The sequence below is a fragment of the Hippocampus zosterae genome, chromosome 14 (genome assembly GCF_025434085.1).
Source record: "Hippocampus zosterae strain Florida chromosome 14, ASM2543408v3, whole genome shotgun sequence".
Lineage (NCBI taxonomy): Eukaryota > Metazoa > Chordata > Actinopteri > Syngnathiformes > Syngnathidae > Hippocampus > Hippocampus zosterae.
This window is the reverse complement of record NC_067464.1, coordinates 8,927,269-8,952,446: the sequence shown is the minus strand read 5'-3', so window position 1 is coordinate 8,952,446 and position 25,178 is coordinate 8,927,269. Positions and strand designations below refer to the sequence as shown.

The following is a 25,178-nucleotide window of genomic DNA, read 5'->3' as shown; positions in this document are numbered from 1 at the left end:
ATTGTATAACGTCAATAGCTTAGTAAAAGTGGGTTAAAAATCTTTTTGTGATGCTTTTTGTCATCTCTTGTTTTCAGGTTAGGTGATCTGGCCAAAACATGTTTGTTAAGCACCGTTCACATTTTAAAATTGATTATTGAAAACCCACAGCATTTGTTCAAATTGTGTTTGATACTTCAAATGGTTTTTAATTCATTTTAAAATGATTCTCAGTCAATGATGTGACTAATTAGATTTCTATTGGGACCTCAATGTTCTCTTCATGCAGCTGAAGCGCGCTGCACGCAGATGTCACCGCTGTCATTAAGAATTATTGTCTCCATTTAAAGTAAGAGTCTTTCGGGCTATCCTAGGAGTGCATGCATGCCTCTATTTGGCACTAATGGGAATTAACCAAGATATTAACCCCCTGCAATGTCCGATAACAAGATAATAATGGCACGAGTATGTTTTGTGTTGTAGAGTCATTGCCACCTGGATAGTTAATTAAGGCCCAGCAGATAAGGTACTCTTTTTTTTTTTCAGTAAAGGTCATTCATGGGAACATTGAGAGGGTGAAAGTGAAAAAAAAAACACGATCAATCACCACCTAAAAAATATCCGCTTTATTTATAAAAAAGATATGCGGAAATAATTCCATGAGTTGTTTTGAAAATATTTAAGACCTCAGCTCCGCATTAGACTGGAAATGCACAGTGATATACACATATCTACACCGCTGGAGATAAATTCTTGCAGAGCAGGCAGACATCATGAAAACGGAAAGTTATACTACAGTGATAATGAACTGACAAGTCCTGCTCCGCTGCCGTGCTGCCATAAAGCCCGGTGGGAATTTATGGGTGCAGCCATCACCTCACCCTTCCACAGATAACTACCACAGTCGCGAAGATCAGCGTCTACGAGTCAGCGAAGGCGAGGCGCCAAAGCTGTTCGGATTCATGATATGCGACGAGAGTGCAGAGGTCGCTGGACTCACTGCAGCACACCTTCAGGTGAGCGTCATCATCATCATCATCATCGTCTGTTGACTGTGCTGACCGATTTGGCATTTAAAATGTCTCCCGGTAACATTGCCAGAAAGATGGCAAGTAAAAAGAATTTATACATCGCTACATAAATATGATAATGTAATATTGAACATTATGTTAGATGAACTTACAGCCCGAGGACAGTGATTCAATTATTCAGGGGAATGTAATTACAAACCTCAGCAGCCAGAATACGAGGCTTGCTGCAGAGCACTTTTGCCACAAGCAAAGATCATCCACTGTCTGTTTTTTTTTTATTGATATTCTCATTTCTGCTCTGGTCAGGGATTTCGGCAATTCCACACCACCGATCAACGCAACACAATTAGAACAGTGCTTGCTGGAAGGAGCAGTCCAGGGAGAGGGCCGAAATAACTAGACCATACTGAATTTGTAATACTGTATGCTAAGTTAGTCCCTGAATATACAGTTGGAAATTCCACAGTGCCAGTCAGCGAAACTTCTTCTTCGACAATCAATAAGTTCCAACAAATATACAGCAGACGCATGGTGAATGTAGCCAAGGGTTTGTTTTCAATTTCAGCTCCCTTTTTGAGGCGTAATTCTCAGGTGATCATTCCGCCGTTAGTGTTATATGTTTTTGTTCTCATTACATTTGGGGTTTTTTCACTCGTGTCCTTTTTGTCGTCGGCTGTTCTCGTCATCCGGGTCCCTTCAGTCAGCTCTCCTCAACGCATAGTGCCTTGTCCAGGTGTGTCTCGTTGTCTCGTCACTTTGCTTGTATTTAGAGGCTCACCTTCTCAAAAGCCGACACTTTTCATTCCAGGTTGCTTACAGTGGCTGAGGAGATGAAATACTGGCCCCCAGAAAGCCATTTGGCACCTAATTGAGCAATCCTATTACTTCTCTCTCCCTTCAGACTGCCTTTCATTGCTTTCAAGTGATGACTGGAAGCTGCTATGAATGACTGTGTTACAGCCGTGTGTGAGCGTGCAACATCGAAGGAACTTTGTTGTGATAGCATGTGCGTGTGTCCTCGCGCATGCTCTTGGCCTCTCCTCACCTGAGCTACCAAATTGACTTAGGTTTTCTTGGACAGCGACAGAAATTACAGCTTCTGATGACTTTAAGAAATGACTGTTTTTCATATGTGGGCCTTAAGCATCACAGTGATTGATCTCTTCTTCCGACGGTCACCGTGGCTGTCCATTTTCTTGTTGCACTCTGTCCCTTCGAATAAAATTGGTCTGCTTAACACCAACAGCCATAAACGGAGAATACGGTGGGTCGCCTGTGTTCTGCTGTATCGTTGTTTTTTTAGCACATTTCAATCCATCTGAGATTCTCATTGCATTCATGTGTAAAACTGACAGCCTCAGAGAACTGGCCTAGTTCAACATGAGATTTTACCTGGGACAACGCTCATCGTATCCCTTCAAATAGACTTATGAGAGCTTGGAATGCAAGATCATTATACTCTACTTACTCTTTGCTGCCTTTCTGGTAAAGTTTTTGATACGTGACGGCGAATGCAATCATAGAACTTTCATCATTGAATCCAATGGATATTATCCTCTAAAGATGTAAATGACAAGTGATTAGTTCAATATTTCTTTAGCGAGTTTCCATAATTAAAGTCTCTGACCAGAGTCTTATTTTCAATCTTTGCCGGTTTAAGATATGCACAGACATACACTTGGAGATGATTAAATAATCTTGCAATCAGCATTTAAGCAGCGTGACTGTAATCTGCTGAGCGGGAATGGAATATCAGCCGGTAATATCTTGCTTTCATTGAATAGTGCCTGAGAGAGAGAAAGAGAGAGAGACAGTATTTATGTACTGTAGCTCCTGGTTTGGTGGCATATACTTTGAATCCCTTTTTTGACTCTGAATGTTCTTATTAGAGGAAATTAAAACAAATTTATAATTAATAGTAAATAATGAAAATCACTGTTTCTGTGCCCTTTTTTGGTCACCTAATTGACTGGCAAAAAGCATCAGATGCAAATCTCTATATAGATAGATTTTTAATGTAATTTTGGGCAATGTTCTTAGAAACAGATCTCTGAATCCACTTTGAGAACAATCCTGACCATTTGAATCAGGTGAGGTAGAGGTAGGAAACATGTAAAACAGACTGGATAGGAGGTCCTGGGGACTGGACTTGGGCATCCCTGCTTTAGAGGGTCTTTAATGAAAAATGAATCAATTAACATGATCATTCCCAATCACTATTTTATGGTGCCTGAGTGCCAAATACACAACTTTTGGTGCTCAATTAAGTGCCACACCCAAATTTCTATGTGCACCCCTGCTTCTATTCCTTTAGGCCAAGATAGATCCAGATGACTAATGTCATGTTATCAGGTCGCCTCTGCTTTTATCTGTCTCGACGGCGGATCCTTAGCCAAGGAGGTTTGAGGATACTCGATACATGTCTGCTCCTGCTTTGTCCTCCAGTACATTACCTTGTATTTTTTTTCCCTTTTTACAGCGGGGTACACCTCACTGCACAATTCATGAGGTATGATTAGTTTGAATCTCTCCCATTTAGAGTTGCCGTCACATCGCAGGAATTGCAGGTTGTTGTGAAATTGAATGCGGGTCTTTGTTCATTAGCCTGCATGAATTTTGAACAATGCGGAGCCCCACCGTGGACGAGCGCTTTCAGCTTCAATTTGTTTGAACAATATAAATGATTTTGACTCAGCTCATTTCCTGCGCCTGTGGCTGGTAATGCCTTGATCCATCTAAAGATAGCCTAGAACCCCTAATTACTCACTGGGCTGTTGATGTATTAGTTCTCATTTGATGATAGAGAAGAGACTAGATTCTAAATTGAATCGTCACCTTCTCCTCTGTTTAAAGCATTAACGTTAATGCTGCTTGTGGAAATATCCCTTTGTTTTTTCTGAAACACCTCACTTCATTAAATTCAAGGCTCTTTGGGGGTGATGTCTGTGATTTATTGTTGACATTTTTTTTTCTTAGAATTTACAGCAAAGCCTTGAGAGGAGATGGCTCCATAATCCCAGCTGTTTTATTTGTATTTGGACTGCAATTCCAGGCTGTTGAGGGCCAGCGCTATCTAGGAAGGTAGCAGATGAGGTCTTATCTCCCCCAGCAGCCCTCTTCATGAGCCACGGAGCCTCTGTGGGCCTGGAGCTTCGACCACACTGCATCTGTGTTACACGGCCTCTTGGTCTGAGACGGGGCTGGCCAAGTCCAGTCCTGGAGAGCTCTTATCCAGCCTGTTTTAGATATCTCAGTCTTCTAACACACCTGGTTCAAATGATCAGGATCGGTATCAGGATTCTCAGAGCTTGCCAATAAGATGATCATTTGAATCAGGTTGTTGGAGGAGGGAGACATTTAAAAATAGGCTGGATAGGGGCTCTCCAGGACTGGACAAAAGCATCCTTGGCCTGGCTACAGTGCATTTGTAAATTTGCAGTTACAATGGCAACTTCTGCTTCCTTTCCCAACTACCGTATTTTCCGGAGTATAAGTCACAGTTTTTTTCATAGTTTGGCCATGGGTGCGAATTATACTCTGGAGCGATTTATGTGTGAAATGGTTAATACATTGTACACATCACATGGTATTTTCACATTAAACCGCAAGAAGGTGCTCTCGGCCTGTGTAGATACTTCCCACGTTGGCGGTAACTGAGAAGAACAACTGACGATGACTCTGACGTATGCGACGTAGAAGAGGAAGCGCTGCATCTTCTACCTCCGGAGTTGGCGGAGTTGTTTAAAAGCGACACCGAGCATGAAAATCTCATTGGATTTCGTGATTTGGAGTGACGCTGATGATTTGCTCAATTTGTTAGCATGATCTTTGTGCTATAGTTGTCGAAATAACTCTTAATATGTTACGTGAACATACCAGGCACACACAGTTCATTGTTTAAGCATCATGTAACGTTGGCATATCGTACATGTATTCAGCCTGTTGTTCACTAGTTTTATTTTAATTTTAAATTGCCTTTCAAGATGACATGTATGTTTTTGGTGTTGGATTTTATCAAATACATTTCCCCCAAAAATGTGACTTATATATGTTTTTTCTTTCTTCATTATGCATTTTTTTGGCTGGTGCGATTTATAATCCGGAACCACATATAATCCGAAAAATACGGTAATACTGTGAGAAATGAAATCTCATGATGATACCGTCAAACTAGATTCAAAATGATGTAAACACATTTAATGGCTGCTAACTCAACAGATTAGTGTGGGAGTGGGTGGATGCCTGACGGTCAAGCCGCAGCCATTTTTCAGATTTGTAGTTTGGTCCAGTTGCTCTGAAAGCAACTTGGGACACCAATTACTTCAGCTAGAGCTCTCTGCTGTAATTGCATTAGGACAGAGTACATGTTTATTAATGTGTCCATCCAGTGCTGGCCTTTCACCTACGTACATCTCTGCTGAATATTTATATTCACACCCCGCCCCCCTCAAAACTGGCACTCTGCATGAAGGAAGTCCACCCCCTCCGCATCAATGACTCAATCAATAAACCCCTTGAATTTTAGCATGTCTTTTACGCCATCACTAATCCCATCATTCTGTATCAGTGAGTCAAATGTGCAGTACTAGACTTAAAAAACAAACAGACTCAACAACACTTCAATCCATTGGCACATTTCGAAATGCACAAATCATTTGTGTGCGTCTCCCAGGGTAAAAGTAAACACGGCTGACTTAAAATATCGAGCTTTTAAGAGATAACCACATTTAGAGTTCTCTGTCAGCTTCGTCTGTCCACACATGGCCTCATGCTGGGTGTGATAATGGCAAGACACGGTCCTCTCACAACCCATCAGTTGCCCCATGCAGAGCCAGGGAAATGAACGGGATGTGTGGTTGTATGGGCAGTTATCAGCGTATTGCTTTGGACAGCTGAGCTCCTGGATGTTCAAAAAAAAACCCCACAATCTTAGTAAGAAACCAGATGCTTAATAGCCAACATTCAAGTTGAAAATCACCTATTAAACAGAACAATTTTGGCATCATTCTTGAGTTTTGTCTGTCTAAACAGAATTTGTGATTGAAACTTTCCCCACCAATGCCACAGCAATGAGTCCTCATTCATTATCATTTGGATCATGACGCTTACAGTCCTTGTCCAAGTCAATTTGGACCCGCTCAGAATTTTTTAAATATGCCAGAAACCAGCTGCGGTCTGTTTTTCTGTGTTATCACAGAGTACAGTAACGTAGGAGCATCTGCACTCATCATCTTTCTCCATTCATGCCTTAATTTGACACCAATCCACTAGTTACACTGCAGAGTGGACTAGCTCATTTTCTGCGGTCCAATTACTGCCGAACTGTAACTAGCTTGGCTTGTATCCAAGCTCTGAACGAGTGTACTGACACACAAAGAGGTAAACGCGCTTTGTTATCTCAAAAATCTAATGACATGTGCCCTAACATATCAAACATCTCGTCAACACGAACTATTGGGCATTTAACCAAGATCCTGCAAGGTTTTAATTAAAATTCAAACATACTTCACGAGTACCACTTGAGTGTTGGAAATCTGAGCTGTAACCAGGTGTTCGTGATGAACAAAATTCAACATTCCCAAACAATTTGAGCTTTAAGATGTCCGAATATATCAGTTCAACTTAGTTGTCATACAGTATTGACAGCCAAACACAAGGGGGAAAATGTTTTTTATTACATGAGCTCATGAACTAAACAACATAGATCAGGGGTGTAATACTCATTTTAGTGTCCCGGGCCAATTTGGAATTATGTCTTCCCTCGTAGGGCCGTTATGACAGTGAAACCACAAAATTATTGTTTGTACACAACAAATTAACAGATGACGAGTTTTGAAATCAGTCAAGTCACTTATAACCGTTTACACTCACTTGAACAATAATTGAGCAAACTGTGTAAATTTTTTTTTATTTATTACACATCACAATTTGACGGGACACATTTTAACAAGTTGACACACATTATTTGCTTTTCCGGACCACATTAAATGACCTGGCGGGCCGGATCTGGGCCCCGGGCCATGAGTTTGACCCTGTGACATTGACTATGATCCACTGACTGATAGATACAGCTAAAGCACAGACATAAGCAAAGAAATGTAAAACGTTCCCAGATTGAATTTTCTATTCTGTCTCCTGCCTGTGTTTAGCGTGACTCACATCTGTTGTGAGTAATTGCACGGGTACCTTTGCTAGCCAACTGTTTATTTTCTTCTCGCACATTCCCTGTCAGGTTGTGATGTGCAATTCCGGGGAGAGGCCAAACTGGTTAAGGATCAGTGGCATGGGACTTGCTTTGCTCAGGTTGCCAGAATTCAGCCGTTTCATCTCTGCACAGTGAAGCATCGCGGGTTAGCATGGCATGTAGATCAAACGCAGAGCAACAGCTAAGGTGCCAATGACAGAGACTTGCTTGTACAGTATCAAGGCTGACAGACAAAGTTACAATGAGGGAGCTATGGATACTATAGCTTAACTCTCTGAGACAGGAGCCGTGTCATATAATTGATCATCACTTTGAGTTTGGACAGAAAGAAAGACAAAGAAAGATGCTTTTAAAGAAGGGGGTTCTATGGAGGCGATGGCGGACTACCAAGAGAGGGCCAAATTTCAGGAAAGGATGAGGGAACTCCCACCAGATGTTAGAGCATTAATTACTCCTGTTCAAGTACGGTGCCAACCTGGTGACAGTGGCGGGCATTCTGGAGACACAAGGGCATTCGTGATACGCACACACATACAGCAATAAACACCATTATACTGTAAAATTAAATTTACAAGTTGCACAAACAAGTCCTAAAAATGTATGATTGGATTGGGTAGAAAAATACCCTCCATTATCATTTCAGTTCACCATAGATCGATTAGGTTTCGTGTATCTGAGGGAAAAGGAGCTATTGTATGTTGTAAATGTAGAACTGAATTATTCTTGTCGCATTCTTTTAAACTCGATATGGGTGTGCGGAACCAATGTTTTTTTTTTTTTTGTTCCCCCTGCACTAAGAGGATTACAGCTTGTTTGTTATGGCTGGTGTCTGCATAATGACGATAAGGACGAAAGCCACAGATCCACCAGGTAAGGTGATGTCTGGGTCACTGCATGCCCCAATATTCAAGCCACCGGTGGTTTACTGAAGTTTAGTTTGGAAAATTACTTTCTTGTGAGTTAAGATTTTTTTTTTAAACATCTTTCATTAAGCGTCTTTCATTTGGCACCTTAGTTGAGCAGAGGCACAAATAGATGGAGAGTGGTGGTGACTGTCATCATTCCAGTTTCTCCTTTCTCCTGCTCCCCGGGGGCTGATGCATCATTTGGCTCACTCCAGTGCAAGTATAGCGCTATCGAATAGTTAGCAAGGCACCTTTCAAACGTAACGCTCTAGACTTTCTGCTGTAATTTCGCTTGCTGTTCTCATCACACACTGCTGGAGTGGCAAAATCCGATCCCGTGGATGTAACTTTTGCAGTCTGACGCAAAGCTAGCCAATCAGACTCCCATATACCGCGATAAGCGTGCGCGTGCATCACACCGTACGTACAGTATCGTACACGTTGCAACATTGGTCACCAGTCTGTTTTCACCTCTCTTTGACCCCCGCAGACAGAGCCTGGTGAGTGCTCTAAAATCCCCTCAACCACTTCAGTTAGGCTTGGCTGGCTGAAGAAGAGCACTCTTTGACTGCTCAGCCTGTGGATTACTCCTCAATATGGGATTACGCTCCATCGAGTATGTGCAGACACAATAGTTTGGAGGCCAGATCTCATCTAGACAATTGATTGGGTGTATAGATGCCAAATTGGTGTCATCTCATATTTTGTCTTTAATCCGAAACAACATTTATTTTGAATGATTGTTCACGATTGCAAAAATATGGAACAATGGGAGAGGATTTGTTTCCAAGGTCCTCATAAACCTCCACCCAAACTATTTAAAAAAAAAAAAAAAGAATATTCACTCAGTTTACGTGACAATTTATGTTGTATTATACACAATCGTCTCCGCAATTGCCTTTGTTCAAGTTGGGACAGCCGCATAATATTCTTACGAGAATTTAGGTCGTAATAATAAAGCTTCACTATTGCATTTGATGACCTTCATGTGCACGTGGAGTCGTGTGATGTGGTTGAAAAGTTATACGTAGTGAAGGTTATTATGCCGCTTGAAAAGACATTTATGTTGGCTTAACATGAACTCGGTGTGCAATGATTTTTGGCCCCTCATGAGACTGGAGAGTTGCCAGGAATTGGATGGTATTCCTGACAGAGGCTGCATGTCAACACTTTTGGACACTATTATGGTTTTCTACTTGGGATAACAACAACTGGCCAGCTGGCCATGCTTCTCCAAACCATTCAGTAGCACTAAATGTCAAGTGCAACCGACTTCTATTTACAACAAACCACAACCACATCATCAAATACAGATGTTCACACAATACAGCATAAATAATGAGCAATATTTGAAACATCAGGATCCCTGGACTCGGGGTCGTCAATGGCCTTAATTCATGATCGTAGGCCGTTTTGGAAGTGATTTGGAGGAAACGAACTTTTTGTAGCTCCAAGACAGCTAACAGTTTTAGAAGACTCATGCATAAAATATGTCTTTATCAAAGTGTTCATATTAACCGTTCTCTTTTCACAGCATGGGAAGTGTGATTCCTATTTAGAATTCAATTACGCATTTCGGATTTGAACTCAGGCATTTGTGAAGACTCTATAGACCGTAGAATTTTAGCAGCATCACTAAATGAATAACAAAAAGATTTACCGTCATTATGGTGCTATGCCGAACCTTATTTTATTGTTTACCCAAGCATACAGTCATAAGGCTAAGAGAGACTAAATACGTCCCAAGCTTCTTTTGAGTGACATGATATTTGCATTGATTGTCTCGTTTTGAAATGATTACTTTGAATTAGCATAAAGGCTTTTCAGATTCAGGAGCGAGGTTGTCATCGCAACTTCGAGCATCTCATCACAATGGTTTCATGAATTGCTGCCCAGCAGTTGTTATTCTACAAGTACATCTTAAGAGACAACTACTATACAGTATGTGGTCCCAATTTATTTTCCCCTTGCTTTTATGGGCCTATTTTTCGCTGCATTTATCCCAGATCCAACTGCAGCGCCGTGCACAGTTTATCACCTAGCCTTCCCGTGTGCTTTCAGCCCTCAAACCACTTTAGCACGTTTCAAACCCCCTTTGCATCCAGAGTTTATCACTCATGAGATGCCCTTTAAGAAGGAAGGATGGGTTAAAGCCCCGCAATTAATTGTTCAGATGAAGAAAAATGACTAGGCGCAGAGTTTTTGCTTTGGAGGTAGTCCAGTCCCTCCTCCTCTTTTGTGCTATAAAGCTCACCGAGCTAATGCGTTTCACTGTAAAGTGGAGAATTGGTCGCTGCTGGTATATTCCGCCAACTAGAGCTGCTGCCCTTGCCATCTTGTCTTATTTTTCTTCTTTCCATTTATCTAGTTCTATGTATGAGGAGATTATCTGAAATAAAATGAAAGAGGAATTGAATCGACTATCTACATGCTGGGATGTGGAAGTTTGAGGTAAACTTAGAAATAGTAGTCGGTGGCACAGACACCCATTTGCTACTGTCCATTTAATTTCCCCGCTGACGATACGAGAATCGTATTCCTATCTCTTAAATTGGATCTCTGGTGTTTCTTTAAAAAAAAAAGTGACATTTGTTTCTATTTCCATATTTTTACCGAGCAAGCAGACAGCATCCCAAATTGATTTACCGTGTACGCTTTTGCCGCAATCAGGAAGGAACGGAAGAATTTGTTGGCATCCCTTCTTCTGGCAGCCATTAATCTCCTTCTAAGACAATAAATCCCTGGTTAGTGATGTAATATTAACAGTTTGCACTTTAAATTCATAAGCAAGAGTTGTAGTTATTAATGAACACAAGTGGAGTTCATCCATTGTTGCCCATTTGCAGCATGTCAACCTTCATCCATAACCCAATCAGTCTGTTCGGCCGTTATGGCTTAACCCGCAGAGTATCTGTGTGTATAACAAGTGCACATGATTCATTTTCTCACATTAACACATCACTCCCTGCTCTGGCACTCTCATTTATTTTGCATTAATTCAGAAGAAGCTACAGGTCAAACCACAACGTGGACTCTGTACAGGCGAAATCAGGGCGACAGCTGAGTGAGTTACAAACATGGAAGACAACTGTCCCCACCCAGCGGTCACAATGGAAACTGCACGTTAAAGAGCTCTAGAAATGAAGTTGGAAGATAAACACAGACTTCAGTATTACTGCATAGCGTTGCTTCCGTCTGTCATATAACTGTCCACCCTTTGCCTCTTATCCTTGCGCTCCTCCCATCGCCCTCGCTCTCAAAATCACTTTGGGTTTGCATAATGAACAAAATTCGCCAAAGTCTCATTGCTTTGATCAGACCACTGTGCCGTGTGCGTCACCCTCTCCTCCTATCATGCACGGTGGATGGTTCTGCTACACAACCACCCTCACAATTGTTCAAGTTCAAACAAACCCTACCGGTGGTGTAATGACGCCTTTGTAGTGCAGCGCTTGTTCCGAGTCAATGGAAGACGCCTCAGCTGACATCCCTCTGAGCTGTTCTGAATCAGTCGTCTCTCATCATCTTACTCATCTGTGAGCTCACCGTACTGACTGAAACACTTAACGAGGTCTGCAGGCTTCTCCCGCCGCCACCATTACTTTCCATTTAAGTGTCCGCCACGCAAATTACACTACCGAGATATGGAAAGCGGACTCGGGGGATGATTGTCACGCGGTCCATGAGCTCAGGACAGGTGCAGGAGACGAAGGTTCCTTTGGAAAGGATCAATCTATGAAGCGCTTTAACGGTTACCCTTCATTGCACTTTAGCGCCCGCCTGGACCATCCCCATGTGCCCCAACATCCATCCCAGCACACGAGCTCGGCGTCTACCATTAACATTCATCAAGCTGCAAAGAAGAAGTGATGAGTGGGGTCGGGGGGGGGGGGGGGGCTGTTGAGCTGTGGTAACTGCAATAGAGCTAATGACATGTCTGGTTACCCCAACGGGAGCAGATAGACATTACGTCAGATGGAGCGGTGATGAGGCAATCCTGCTGAGGAGGAATTTTCGCGAGGCACCGCGAAAAAGTCGTATGGTCTTCAAAGAAAAAAAAGGCATGCTTTTTTTGGGGGACGGGGGCAGTGAAATATATGATGCTTAGCACTTTGTGCACATGCATGTCTCTTTGCAAAGCAGGGACATGCGGTCAGCCGAATGACTCTTACAAACCCGCCTTCCAAAGGGTAAATGCATAAATTCACCTTCTTTTATGATTCGATCTCATCCTAAATCCATTGAAGCTGATATTACGATATTGGCAAGGGCCCTTGCCACGAGTGCCAGTAACGGCTTTGCCTCGCAATATGCAGGACAAGCCATTAAAAATCTGAAATAGAAAGGTTGTAATGAAATATCAATTAGGCCGTATAAGAGATGGTTGATGATAGTTTAATGAGAACAACGCTCATTAAGAGGACGAGACGACTCATTCTGCAGTTTTACACTCCACATTCCAATTAGCCCACCGATGTTGCGGGTGAGCTAGAGGCGAATATCGGCCTTCGGCCGGGAAGCAGGATACACCTTGGACTGGTCGCCAGCCAACCATTTATTGGGACTGTGGGATGTGCAGGAAAAAAAACAACAACTTGCAAAGAACACAGAAATTCCACAGAGCCGCATTTCCAACCCTGAAATTTAGAGCTGTGTGGCGGACGTGCTCGTCACTAACCCACCATGCTGATTTCTTATAAGAAAGCATGAGGTTAGCCATCCGAACAAATGGACCGAGCTTGACCAGCATCTGGAGCAGATTGTGTTCAAACTTGGAGATTCTGCTCTATGTGTCCTTTCCGGCCATGCGTGTTATTCTATAGACTTCAAATTCCCTGCTACTTGTGACTCTTTTTTTTCAGTGCATCCTTTCACGCAAGATGATTTTGAAAGCTCTCAGAATAATCATCTTGTGCAAGGTTTGTTATTGCAACGCATGGCATGGCAGCTTATAAGAAAACATCAATTTTTAATCGGACATGTTTTTTTTTCTGTTTTCAGGGCTCGCTGACCTTCAGCCCGTGAAAATTCAACTCAATAATTCAGCATCCTCTGCATTTCCTTCCCCCCCTCCCTCCCCCCACCATCTCACACATCCAGCACACTCGCACACATACGCATCCCGGTATGAAATATGGATTGTGATTGCTGCTGGTGGGGTTTGTGGGTATCCCCACTGACAGCTGACTTTGTATCTTCGCCGACATTTTCTTTTAGATTACATTTTCCTTTCACTGATTTTTCTCCTCCTTATCTTCCCGAGCTCGGGCCAGGCTGCCGCCGGCTATCGGCACGTATCCACCCATGTGCTTTCTGTGAGACATTTAGGAGCCCGATTGACTGGAATGCCCAAATATTGTTTTGAAAGTGCAAAAAGTTCAAGATAAATTCATATACCGGTATGTTATTCAGCCAGTGGATCCCGGCTTATAAGTCAGTGAATCATCACATTCTCTTGATGATGATGCGGTCGACAGTTGAGATATTTTCATCAATTATACACTCCGGAGGGCCTCTCCAGTTGCTTTACACAATCTGCGGTCACGTCTCCTTCCGGTTTAATTTCACACCTGAGCAAGTGTAGCAGTCTGCCCGCAATGTCTATTCATCTGTCACACAACTCCATTTCATTTCAGGCTGGGTGTGACTCACACACTGTCAATCCAATCCGCTTCATCCGTGACCTTGTGTATCACTGCACTGATTACTGCAAGAGATGAGACAACATGCGGCCGCATATAAAAGACAAACACGCCGAGCATTATTCTTACAGCGTGTTCGTCATTGTTTGATGTTTTATTCCTTTTGTTTTTTATAAAATGAGGAGTGACACAACGAGGCGATGGGGAGAAGTCTCATTATCGGCATACTGTAAAGTGCAGTCACCATCAGATGAAGTGCAAGGTGGCAGCTGTTTGAATGAAAACAGGGGTCACCTCTTTCAGGCAGAGCCAGGAAGTTAAAATATGCAAATGGCTCCCAGTGCGTGTCTCTGCTTAAAGGGAATATCACATCTGTTGAACGGTGGCCAGCCTCTCGGATTAAAAACACGGGGTTGTGCTTTATCTACATTGATCTACCACTTATTTGAACCTTAAAAAGACTGACTGAAAACTTCACTTTGATAAATTATTCCAGAGAGAGTTAAAGAATACTATATGTACGTTGAAGTTTATTTTTAGGGGCCCCGTAGTCCAGTGGTTAGCGCGTCGGCTTCACAGTGCAGAGGTACCGGGTTCGATTCCAGCTTCGGCTTCCCTGTGCGGAGTTTGCATGTTCTCCCCGGGCCTGCGTGGGTTTTCTCCGGGTGCTCCGGTTTCCTCCCACATTCCAAAAACATGCATGGCAGGCTGATTGGACGCTCTAAATTGTCCCTAGGTGTGGATGGTTGTTAGTCTCTGTGTGCCCTGTGATTGGCTGGTAACTGATTCAGGGTGTCCCCCGCCTACTGCCCGAAGACAGCTGGGATAGGCTCCAGCACCCCCCGCGACCCTAGTGAGGATTAAGCGGTTCGGAAAATGGATGGATGGATGGATGGAAGTTTATTTTTAGTTCACAATGCTCTTTTTTTTCAAAAGAAGAACTTTATTTGTAAAACTGTATTACAGGCAGGATGGAACATTAACACTTCCCTTCCACGTACATTTTTTTAACCATGAATTAATGTAAATGGTTTCTATGGTGACATTTACAATGCTAGTAAGAAGATGATGAATGCAGGACATTGCTATCTGAAAACCTACTGTACGTGCTTTTTTAAAATCTGATTTTGTAGCAGTTTGAAAAACATCAACAGCATTTTCTTAATACAAACACATTTCTATCTGATTGGAAGATGTGCAGCACTATCGTCTCGCCCAAGGATATATCCGTGCTGCCTTCAAAATGTCCCAGTAGTCCCTTTATTAGACTCCTTTTTTATCACCAGCAGACAAATTCGAGGAAATATCCGTCTTTCTTTTTTAATGCTTCAGATAAACATTGCTACAACTCGGACAATTTGCGATTGTGTAAAATAGTCTGACGGCTTTTATTTTAGTCATTTCTCGACTTGGAGTTAAAGCTATGAATCTTTTTTAAGCGCCATTTCTGTTAAAGTACTCTCCAAAAGTCCAGCTCAGGTTAGGCTCGACGTGTCAGCTCTTGTGTTAAATGTACATGAGCCTTTCAATGGTGCCGATAGGTGACACAAAGAGTTTGAGGAATGGATGGAAAAGGCCAACGTTGTTGAGTTCTCATGATTCTCCTTCAGCATTTTAACCTGCACGATCCTGTCAAACAGCTCTTCTCCACCATGACATTATTTTTTACTGCGATACGCATTCCCGCAAATGAAGCTACCGACTGAAACAGTAGAAACAACGTTATCTGAAATTGAACGCTTTGTGTCGGCGCCGGCATGAGCCTGAGATGGAATTAAGCCCGAAAGATAAATGTAGCTGTTTAATTATCTTCCTTTATCTTCTGCATGCAAGGGGGAGAGCAGGAAGAAGCGATCTGCTCTGTGTGTCCTTGTCATCTTTCTCCATGAGTGACCAAGATGCGGCTCGCCAACATGGCCGCATGGCAAGTAAGGTGCCTTTCATGGTGGCTATTCTTATTAGACAGTATCAAGTCACTGATGCATGCAAGCTGATGCCATATAATGTAACTCGAGGGCACTTTCCAAGGCTCCTGTCACATCACTTAGCAACACCGGTCCAGGTTTTTATGTTTTTTTTTCTCTCCTCTACAAAATAAACATGGGTGGAGTGCACCCCTGAAATCTGTGATGTGAATAGTCTTTTTCATTCTGCTGGCTGTGAGCGTGCACTTAGATAAACCGCATGTTCTGTCTACATTTTAGCTGATTGAAGCCATTATCGCTGGCCTTTGCAGCACAGTCGATCACGAACATTGATATCTCGTTTGATGCATCCAATGTGAGCGACTGTAACACTAAAAGAACAGGCCAATGGGTTGAACCTGACTGAATATTTTTGTGTATTATCAAAATAAGACATTTTTAAACTTCCACTTTTACTCCGCAAAACATCAACCGCATCAATATCTGACTTGGTTTCAAAAAGCTTGCTGAGCACAACGGCAGTCCCGCTCGTGTGATATTGCTTAGACAACAATAATCATAAAAAGGTGGTTTTGTAATACACTTGAATGCAAAATGCAATTTTATCAGCCTTTTCGATTAATCGATGAGAAGAATCCATCCGCTTTATCCTCACAAGAGTCGCAGGAGGTGCTGGAGTCATCTTCGGGCAGTAGGCGGGGCCACGCACTGAACCGGTTGCCAGCCAATGGCAGGGCACACACAAACGAACAATCATTTGCGCTCACAACACCACCAAGGGACAATATAGAGTGTTCAATCAGCCTGCCATGCATGTTTTTAGAATGTGGGAGGAAACCGAAGTACCCGGAGAAAACCCACGCAGGCCCGGGGGAGAACATGCAACTCCACACAGGAAGGCCAGAGCTGGGATCAAACCCAGTACCTCCACACTATGAGGTCAACGCATTAACCACTTTTCCACCGGGCCACCCAATGAAAGAATCAATTCTAAAAATATTCAACAGTGACAGCCCTAGACTCTGCCAAAGCTGCGCTTTGTCACTGATTCATAACCACCCACAGCGAAGGCCTTGAAGGGGTTTGTGTTGATGGCCTCTCTTTTGAGTCCCTGCTTTTTGAGGATGTGGTTCTGTTGGCTTCATCAAGCCTTGATCTTTAATTCTTCCTAGAACGGTTTGTAAGCGTTGACACGGTTAGGATGTGAATGAGCTCCTCCAAATCCGAGGCCTTGGTTCGAAGTCAGAAAAAGGATAAAGTGCCCTCTATGGATCAAGGATGAGACCCTGCTCAGGGGTGCGATGGAGCCTCTGCCATATAATAAAATTTAAAAAAACTTTTCTTATGTCTTGAAATTTTACTTTCCTTTTTTTCTGTTTTTAATAAATGTGTTTTTTAATGTCTTGTATTTGTAAATACAAGTGAAGGTGCATGTGCAACTGGTTGGGTTTGACACCTCTAACAAGGTTAAGAACCACTGCATGAGAGTGATGGTGTCGCAGCATATGAGACAATTGTTTTGGCTTCTTGGGGTGGGGGAAATCATCGTGTGACGATACACAAATATTAGCCGCAGGTTCGCACTAGACCTTTACTTGTACTCACTGTGGTTTGGCATTTGAAGAATCTCATGATTGGCCAGTAGCTACCAATTTTGTTTGTTTGGTTTTATTTTTTGCACAATCATCAATAATAAACCTAACACACACACAAAAAAAAACGATAGGGTCTTTGTGCTTGGCGGAGGTAACAAAGGCTCCTTAATGACATTTAGTATGCCTATTTGCCATAAACCATTTGCGAGAAGCATTTGCATAGAGCAGTAGACCTCCAGGAAACCCTACCCATCCTCTTCAATACATTATCTATGTGTAATAAGATCACTTTGTCTCCGAGTATGGCCTGAATGAGAGCGACACCACTGAGATCAGCAAAAGCATGATTAGACGATGAGCGGCATGTTATTTTCATAACCCATTTGAGGGCCTCATTCCTCTTCGGCCCGTCTTGAAGATAATGTCCTATTTAATTAGAAATTGGAGATATCACATTGTTTTCTTTTTTTTTTTTTCTTACGAGAGGGCCACTTTAGTGCGGCATATAAGACATCAGAGAATCCTACACAGGGAGGATAATGGCCTCATGTGAGAGCTTGAGGGATTCAGAATAAACGGTTTTTCCCTCAACTGCTTTTTATCACTTTTTCTCCAAATGTGTCACACTAATCTCCTTTAACATGGAGTGCGGGAACAGTTTGGGTACCTGTAAAATGCTAGATCAAACCGTTTCCATCAAACGCTTGTGCCAGTTTTTTGTCTCATTTACACACACACACACACACACACATTCTCAATAATTCACGGTTGTATCTTTTTGTTTAGTTCTGGGCTGACGATATGCAGGGTGGAAATGAAATGCAAATGAGTGTGTTTGCTTGGGGAGAACATAGTCAGGAAGCGCTGAGCCATGAAGGCTGCTGGTTCAGAATTTTAGCAGGCCGCTAATTCCTCTGCTGGTGTGTTGGCACGCTTGGGGGGCTTTGACTTTTTACTACGTCGATATCGTGGAGAAAAAAAAGAGAAGCGGGAGGGGACATTGCACAGAATCGGTCAAATTTGTATTACCAAGAAATGCATGAAAGCACAATGAATTTAACTGTAAAACACCTTTTTTTAGTCAATCAATCTGTGAATCGATCTGATTTCATATGTAAAACAATCTGAAAAATTCATAGACACTAGCTTGAACGCATAATAACATAATACAATTTGTTGCCTGCCCCAGCTTCCTAAAATGAAATTTCAGCATGAATGATAATGTATTTTCCGCACTATAAGGCGCACCAAAAAGCAAAATCCGATGCGGCCTCTATATGAATCAGTATTCAGATTTTTTGGACATCGTATTTTAAATGCGCTTTGTTACAGATGCAGCCATTTGCCATATAAATAAGGCTGTATTGTATTGTATTCCCTTAAAGGGAATTCAACTCCAGCCACTAATGTGGCTTCTATTTTATGTGCATTATAATGCGGTTCGTCCTGTTTTTAAATAGACCATTCATTGAAGGGAGTACCTTATACTCCGAAGCACCATATAGCTGAGATTAGAGGGTCCCGAATTATTGAAGGTAAGGCAAAAATCACGCGACGTTGGTCCCAGACGTCTCGTGACTTGTCAGTAACTAAGCCAAGCGCCATCATCTCTTCTGCCTTTCCTTTCGTGAATGACACTGGAAGTTCCGCGAAAATTACGTTTGAATTTATGAAGATTGCTTCACCTGACGTTCACCTTGTAATCTATGCTTGTAATTCACATTTAGGCCTTCAGTCCCCAGTGTGGTCAAGAAGAACCGTATTTCACGCTGACAGTGTAATCTCAGGGGCGCATTAAAAAGTCATTATTGTTTAACATTCGGGTCCTGCCTGGGAAAACACTGACCATACTGGGTATAACTGTCGTTCCTATTCACATGGATGTTTAGCCCAGAATAGAAGGAATCATGATTGAGGTCCTCGCTTACAACTTTATTGATCACAGAAGGCTTGGTGCGCTCACGCCCGCTGAGTAATATGGCTCTCTGATGGTTTCTTGTGCGCTTTTGGTGCTGATTAGCAGGTAAACACAATAACAAGCCTTGATCCCTGCAGATTAGCGCCTGGATAAATATGGCTCATGGCAGGTTTGTTGGGATTCTTTTGGCACTCTATCTCCGCTCTACCATACGGTGGGTTTAGATGTGGGGATTTGCATGTATTTTCGACATTTAAGCCCCCCCATTTCTGGTGCTGTTGGTCAGGCTATTTGATTTGTGAAGTAATGAGTTGGATTATCAGTTTAAAAAACAAACAAAAAAAACCCTACAAAAAACATGATTGGGCTGGAAGGGACTTTTATTTATTAGCTTTGGTGGTATGAATTCCGTAAATTGCAGCACGTGGTAAGACACTTGCTAAGTGCTGTCCGGTCATCCTCGTAACTCTTGTGTCTCATTTCATCGGCTTACGGGCTTTTCATCGTATATTCCGTCACATGACAGATGGAGGAGCGACTCATCGCTCTCCATCCTGAGCTCTGCCGTTTTACACTCGACTGCTCGGTGCATAAAATTTACTTTGATCCTTGCCCTGAAAGGTCCTTGTCCCTCACTTTATTTCAACAACAAGCTAAAGTTGAAAGAACAAAGAAATGGTCGGCTGATCCATCCAGCCATCCATTTTGTGAAGCTCTTGTCATACGGTCGTGATGTAATCGTTTGTCTTTTAAATGATGGTTTAGCAGTGAGAAGGCATTCAAAGAGACAGATACTCTTTTTAATCATCTGAAATGAATGCGTTGGGTCTGATTACTGAGTTTCATGCTTTTAATTTTTTATTTTTTGAACGATTGCATTTTGCATGATTGTCACACCTCCTGCTGACCTGCTGAGGAGGCAGCCACTGGTGAATCATTATTGACTTCCTGTGCCGGCCAGGCTTTAATCAGTAAGATTTCAGGATGGATCAATTGCTTCTTTTCATTTTTCACACTTTGGGGGGTGGGGGGGGGACGCAGGGGGGGGGGATCAGTGGTGCTGGCTTTGTGCCTTCTCCTCCCACGTCTCCATTCACACAACTGTCAACTGTTCATCATTCACTAGCTGTGATCATGGTTGACGGCAATAAGTTGTCCATATTTTATGCGTTGTGTATGCGTCACATAATAGGCTGCGCTGTAGTGAAAATGCTCCTTGTTGAACTTGAATTGATTTGAACCTAATCGTCGTTAGCGATATGTTTTAGCAGGAAAAGAGCAATGTGCTTTCTGCGAAATGCATCTCCAAGCTCAGATGAGTGCGGCGGTTTTGTTTTCCGACTCGATTCAGGATCCTTGCTGGGATACGGTTGGGGCTCGTGTGATTACTGCTTGAACACTGATTAATGCCTCACTTTTAATTATTTGGGTTCTGCAGTGTGGCGGGGGCAATGTTGCCTTTCTTTTGTGAGCAACGTGGAGAGGGTTGCCCTCACTGCCGACTGATATGAAATTGGGATCCACACACTCTTCCGTGATGCCTTGCACATCAGGGTCGAAAAAGGGAGTTTATAATAACACAGAGTATGAAAACCATGTTGAAATTCGGCGGTAAACTCTGAGCACTCCCCTTGTGGGCCAGTAAATTCTATGGTTGTGAGAAAGACACACTAATCACAAATCGCATCACTAAGTCCATCATCTCTTACTTGTTCTTGCTTTTTACTCCGTTTTATTTCTTTGTTTATTTTAATGACGCATTCTGCTGTGAAATTACCAGATGCAAGTCTCATTTGAACAATTTATTGATTTAGAAATTCTCCCAGTATTTATGCAAGCTTTGAATAGGGTTTTTGTTTCTTTCTTTTTTTTGGCCAAAGTTAATTAGCAACAAGTGTACATTTTCGGCACGTCCTTCCCGTGATTTATTGCTCCATTTTAATTTCCATGCAAGTTTTTGTTTTGTTGTTGTTTTTGCAGTGTGATTTATTGGCACCGCTGAAGCGTGCTAACAATTAATCTATGGACTCTGAGTTTACACATATTAGCTGAGTAAATTATTTGCATGACATGCTGCAAATGCGATTCCACGCCATTCCTTTAGGTGGTGACGAGCTCTTCTGTAACCACTCTATTAGGAATCCATGCATCCATCCATCCATCCACCTTCTGATGCGGTTATCCTCACAAGGGTGGCAGTCGGTGGTGTACACCCTGAACTGGTTGCCAGCCAATTGCATCGCACACATCAACGAACAACCATCCGCGTCCACACTCACTCCTAGGGACTGTTAACCTGCCACGTATGTTTTTGGAACGTGGGGGGAAACCGGTGTACCTGGATAAAACATACGCAGGCACGGGGAGAACATGCAAACTCCACACAGGAAGGCCGGAGCCGATGTCGAACCCTGCCGCCCCTGTCTGGAATCACTTTCTTCAATCAAGCCTTGATCTGAATCAAAGCCAGATCAGTTTAATTGAGCTGCTCTTCTACAGAAACAGAGTTATTTGGAAGTTAATTTGGCGTTATCTTACTTATAAACTAAGGTAAATCATAGCCCCTCGCCTCACATACTTTGTAGTGACATTAGCAATAAAATCGCATAAAAGCCATAAGCGTGGCAATGAATCAGATCTTAAAATTAAACGTGCATATATCTCTGCTGAACACGCTTAATTAAACGACATCATGTGCATGTGACAAAACAGCTTTGAAGGTGCAGAAATATTCCGTGGATACCAATTTCTATATTTCTCAAATGAAAAGGAGCTCGTCTAAGCTACCAAGGAGACATTCTGAGGCTAATTCGATCGGATTTACTGAGAACTGAATTGAGTCACATGTACACGTGACCACCCCATGAAACATTTTTCACGGTGTTTGACAGAACAAATCTTTTTAGTTGACCGACGACTGCTCGCAGAAGCAGGACTATTTCTTGGATGTACAGAGTGTGGTTTTTTCATGTTTAATTGTTCCAAATGTCCCTCATTAAGCATCTCAGGGGAGAAGGATCAGTCATTTATCCATTTTGACCTCATATCACCAGCCAGGCTGACTCCAATTCATCTTCATGTTGTTCCCCCAGAGCTCCTTCATGTCGGCAACATGCAACCTGCAACAGTGTGCACTTTTATAAAGAGGAAGAGATTAAAGCAGGGAAATCAGTCAAACAACTTGGTTGTGTTGACCACAAAAATTGCTTGATGCAAAAATGTATCCCTCAAAAGTATCTGATAATCCCATGTAATGATTTTAAAACCTTAAAAATTGTCACACACACACACACAACAAAACAAAAATGAAAAACAGAATATCAATCCTTTTTTTCTCAGTTGTAGATTTTCCAAACCGGTCAATTTGACTGGCAATGTAACAGGAGGGTGAAAATATTCTTTAGTTTGGGGTTAGTATCGTGTTCAAACATCATCATTGACTGACTTAAGTGTTGTGTCAAGGCATCCAGAGCGATATCTGACATACCAAAAAAAAAAAAAAGTCAGTCAGTTGGGGAGTGTACAAAGGGGTGCATGCGTTGCGTGCAGAGGATTCCCCCGAGTAATCGATGGAATAAATGATGCGAGAAGCTATTCCAGAAAGATTTTTTTGTCATCCAAGAAGTGCTACAGCAAACTGAAAGTGATGTCCTCCTCTAAACAAAAGTCACTAATTTGTTTGGGTCACAAAAATTTCGTGTTTTTGTCACAGTATTTGATATCTCCGTACATTTTTCTTTTCATACTCATTGTTTTATTGGATGATTCCCCCCCCCCCCCCCCCACCATATATAACAACTGAAGCATGTCCTTTGAAATACACTTTGCTAGTCAACAACCGTGTTTTTGTTGTTATAACTCAACGACTGCATCGGTAGGTGATGCTGAGGTGTTTGCTAAGTAAAAAACAAACAAACAAAAAAAACCACAATGATGGATATATCACCTAATTGGGTCGTAGCATGGATCTCTGCTGTGCAAGCAGGTGTTTTCCTCTGAGGGGACACTCCAGCTTGTTCTCTGTGGGGGGGAGGCTTGTAATGAGATTAGAGACACAGCAGGACTTCATATGGGAAATATGATTAGGGGTAATAAGGCGCAGTCATTTTCCTGGTCTGTGGCTGAAAACTCCAGAGACCGCCTGAAAGAATAACCTGAGCAGAAATGTTTGCACAGCAATTGTGACGTCTCGCTGATTTGCACCCATTTGGTTTGGCTGCTCTTGAAAGTCCATGGCCGCCATGTTGCCAGGTGTGGACGCAGACATGTGCTTGGTGTGACTTTGATGGATTTGCTTGCTCATTGTAAGCTCCAATGATGAGGTCAGAGGCCCGGGAGACGGCAAGAACCTGCCGCGAAATGCTGACGAGAGACTTACAGATTGTAAGTCACTGCATCACTGCCAAGCTGGACGACACGATCTCACAGAGCTGCTGGAAACAATACAGCAGCCCTCCTCAGAGAACGCGACTGGTGGACGACTAACCAGAGTTGGAACAGTTTTTCGGTCAAATCTCTCTTTTCCCTGGAAGGCTTGAAGCAATGTGACCTCCGCGCTCAAGGCCTGGAGCTTCTCGACAAATACATTCTTTGTTTCCATTCTAAGTGTGAAGAGAAGATGACGTGCGGACTGCTTACCGCCATCTCGTTTCCCAATAACGCTGCTCCCGACATCCCAGCAGCCCATTTTCATTTCATCAGCAGTGAATTCTCCGACTGAAGGATTGACTGCGGTGCTTGTCAGGCTTTTATCTTTTGTCTTGATTCATTTTCATTTCCACCATCAAAGTGAGGAGAGACCGAGCAGCATCCAGTTCTATTATTTAGTTGGAGACGTGCTCATCTCACGGCACAATTCAAAGACATATCATCTCATGTGAGCCCTCCAATTGTTTCTAAAAGACACGGAGACATTAATGTACGAGAGAGAGATGATTGCCTTCGAATTTTATGGGCTATTACTGGAAAAGCAATGGATCTGGAAGATGCACTCTACCTTACGCCAATAAAGAAATTAGATAATACAGAGGGAGACAGTTGTTTTCTATTAAAAAAATAAATATAAAAATCCTGTTTTTGCTGTCCAGTTCTTCCTAATGAAAAAGCTACTGAAATTTGCATTTTTTTGAACAGTGTGTCTCGTTGCTTTGTTCAACAGCCCCTAAAATTGTGAATTATTAGCAACTGATACTTGCACTTTATTGTATATGAAGGCTGCAACCGCCACACTGAATTTGTGTCCCTTCCTAGTTCATATACTATAGATCAGATTTTTATTGTTCGGGATAGTTTGTTCGCGCAAATAGTCTTTTCTTGTTTCCGCCAGTTCACAAGCCCATAAAATTGAAGCAAACTTCAGCTGACATGAACTTTTGGGAAAGGACACAAAAGGATTTGAATGGGAGAACAACTATTGCTGCAGTAAGCGCTGAAGTCTTTGTAAAGATAAGACGGGTGTTTTCTCGCCACTTCCATGTTAGCGTTTTGTTAGAACACACACACATACTTCTTTGGATGGGTGCTTTTTATGGCTCACGTCACAGAGAAATACGCTTCTATTTCTTTTGATTGCTCTTGCCCGCTGGGCACTTTCATGTTTTTGTTCTATTGGTCAAGTTAATATGTCTAATAAGAGTTTTCTCTCTCTCTCTCTCTCTCTCTCTCTCTCTCTCTCTCTCTCTCTCTCTCTCTCTCTCTCTCTCTCTCTCTGACATTACTGAAAAAAAGACCAGTTCGATTTCATTTGAATTCTGACATTATAAAATATATCCAAATTGACAAATGCTTTGGGCCAGTCATCAAGATTTTTACAGACTTCTCTGCCCACTTGAGGCCGAAAAATATACTTTAAAAAGAAGCGAAATGCTGCTGTTGTGTAAGATAAAGCGCTGAGGTGCATCGGGGCGCATCATCATTGTTGTGACCTGGTTGTTTTGGGTCTCGCGACATCAAACATCCTCACCAGACGTTGATCAAGC

General features: G+C 42.4%; 1 protein-coding gene across 1 annotated transcript in view; it reads left to right on the top strand.

Annotated features, from left to right (window-relative positions):
* Positions 1-25,178, top strand: part of LOC127614637 (serine protease HTRA2, mitochondrial-like) — a 221,440-nt gene that overhangs the window by 5,701 nt on the left and 190,561 nt on the right. The window lies entirely within an intron of this gene.